The 2,886-nt window shown below is 20.5% G+C and overlaps 1 long non-coding RNA gene across 1 annotated transcript; it reads right to left on the bottom strand.

Annotated features, from left to right (window-relative positions):
- Positions 1-1,075: 1,075 nt before the first annotated feature.
- On the bottom strand, positions 1,076-1,665 carry LOC113224582. The gene is made up of 2 exons (XR_003309285.1): positions 1,544-1,665; positions 1,076-1,233 (listed from the first exon to the last, which is right to left on the bottom strand). It is a non-coding gene; the product is annotated as an uncharacterized LOC113224582 (long non-coding RNA).
- Between the last annotated feature and the right edge of the window lie 1,221 nt (positions 1,666-2,886).

Genomic DNA, 2,886 nt, shown 5'->3' with positions numbered 1-2,886 from the left:
TTTTTAATATATTAATACAATAGATCATAGAAATTTAGGCATAAAAAAAAAAAAAAATAAAATAAAATTATACCATTTAAATAGGACCACTTTATAAAATTACTTATATATGGTAAATTAAAATTTAATAACGCTTTTATATAAAAAAGTAAGCTTTCCAAAAATGTTTATGTTTACTAAAAAATTAATTAAACAAAATAGTTAAATTTACTTTTCATAAAGGAATAAAACATGTACTAAATATCACTATACGATTTTTTAAAATACATATATATATATATATATATTAAAACAATTAACGTCAATCAGGTATTTATAAAACAAATAAATGTGCTTTTAACTTATAACTTTCTTTCTTTTCTAGCATTTCTATTGTTTCATATTATATATTGTTTATGGTTTATTGTTTATTTTTTATTGTTTATTAGTTAATTTACGATCATATTTTATTCCTACTTTAGTTAAACATTTTTTTTTTTTTTTTATATATATACTTTTATATAGTCTCAATTAATTATTCAATTTCCCATTTTTTATTTTACTAAAATGCTATATGGACGGGAATCTTCAATAAAGACATCAGTTATAAATTGTGTAATCCTCAATACCATGTGATAAACACCGTTAACACTCAATAGTTCTGTAATCATAGACACAGCCAAAATTTTTTCTTTAACCATATTATAAAAAAACATAAATTCTCCTTCATTTAATATTGAAACTATTTTATTTTCTTGTAATATTTCGTTTATTATAAAAAATTCATACTTACAAATGTCATCCATATCCTCTTTGTCGATCCCAGCTTCATCAAAATCCTTCATACGTTGATTTATTCTTCTTGTCATTGATTTAATTTTATGTTCCCCATATGTTTTTGCTTTATATGGTATTTTTTTTATCAATTAAATTTTTTATTATATTAAAATTTAATTGCAATGTACAACCAGCCAATGTATATATTATAAGTTCCAATGTTATATTTTGTTCTGTTTCGTAAAAGGTTATAAACGGTTCCATAAGGGTACAACGTTTACAAAATTTACCATAGCACGAATAGCAACTTGTTTTTTTCTTCTAACTTCCTTTTTTAAATTTTTACTTTCGTTCACCACTATTTCCAAATTTTGGCTTTCGCTCTCTACCTTTTCCAAACTGTTACTTTCGTTTTCCAACGCTTTTAATTCAGAATTTTCATACACCTCTGCCAAATTTCTCTTTCTGTTTTTGTTCCTATATAAAAATATAAAAGGATAATTGTTTATGAACATAAAAATCCAAGGTGTAAAAAGTAAAACATTAAAAAACGAACAAATTTATTACTTTCATTGTTGTTAGGTAAATAAAAGTGACATGATTTTTTAAAATTGATAAGCATATTTTTTTTTCGTTTTTTTAATTAATAAATTGAAATTAAATATTAATTTATTTTTTATATAATTAGTAACAAGTTTGTATTTGTTTAAAAATAAAAGAAAAAATAAGTACACCTAAACGTTTTAAATATAAAAGAATAATTTAACAAAAAACAAAAATATTTTACCTTTCACCTATTCAACATATAGTAGAACGATATACATAAAAATTCTGAATTTAATGCATGTTATAATTTATAAAAAAAAATATAACATTCTAAAATTTAAAATTATCTAAATATATATATATATATATATATATATATATATATATATATATATATGTACTTAACAATGATATATTTTTATAATATTATTTATTATGTTAAACACTTAACTTCTATAAAATTAAAAAAAAAAAAATATATAAAAAAAAATTAATTTAAAAATGTACAATACATCTATACAATTTTAACATTATTAATGATTTATATGTATCCGTGTGTTAATTATTTTTTTTAAAATTATTAATAAAATGGATCATAATGAAATCTTGGGTATAAAAAAAAAAAAAAAATAAAACAATACCATTTTAAAATCATTTACATATAATAAATTAAAATTTAATAACGCTTTTATATAAAAAAGTAAGCTTTCCAAAAATGTTTATGTTTACTAAAAAATCATTTAATAAAAATAGTTAAATTTACTTTTTTATAAATGAATAAAAAAAGCATGTACGAAATAACACTATACGACATTTTAAAATACATATATATTAAAACAATTAATGGCAATAGAGTATATATATACATATTCTAGTTGTTACATTTAACTTATAATTTTCTTTTTTTTTTTTTTTCTCGTATTTTTGTTGTTTTATATTATGTATTGTTTATCAGCTAACGCATGATTATATTTTATTATTACTTTAGTTAAACATTTTTTTTCTTAGTATGTTTCTATATATCCTCCATTTATTGGTCAACTTTCTATTTTTTAGTTCACTAAAATGCCATAATCACTGGAATTTTTTCATTTTGACATCAGTTATAAATTGAGTAATTCTCAACGCCATGTGATAAACACTCGCATCGTCCAATAGTTCTTTAATCTTAGATATAGCCGAAATTTTTTTTATTAGTCATATTAAAACATTGGTTTAATTCTTCTTGATTTGATATCCAGTTTATTTTATTTTCTTCTAATATTTCTTTTATTATATTAAATTCATATTTGCAAAGTTTATACATATCCTCTATGTCTATATCAGCTCTCACAAAATCTCTTATACGTTGATTAATTCTTTTTATCATTGAGTCCATTTTATGTTTCCCATACCTATCAGATATATTTAATAATGCTTGATCAATTGTAAATTTATCTGTACTAGTATCTATTTGTAGTACACAACCAGCCAATGCAAATATTATAAGTTCCGATGTTAAACGTTGTTCTACTTTGTAAAATATTATAAACGGTTCCATAAGGGTTAAAGGGTTACAATAGGACGAACGTAAACTTGTTTTTT

The sequence above is a fragment of the Piliocolobus tephrosceles genome, unplaced genomic scaffold (assembly GCF_002776525.5).
Source record: "Piliocolobus tephrosceles isolate RC106 unplaced genomic scaffold, ASM277652v3 unscaffolded_45360, whole genome shotgun sequence".
In the NCBI taxonomy this organism is placed as follows: domain Eukaryota; kingdom Metazoa; phylum Chordata; class Mammalia; order Primates; family Cercopithecidae; genus Piliocolobus; species Piliocolobus tephrosceles.
The sequence above is the reverse complement of the archived record's forward strand: the minus strand, read 5'-3'. Positions and strand labels throughout refer to the sequence as shown.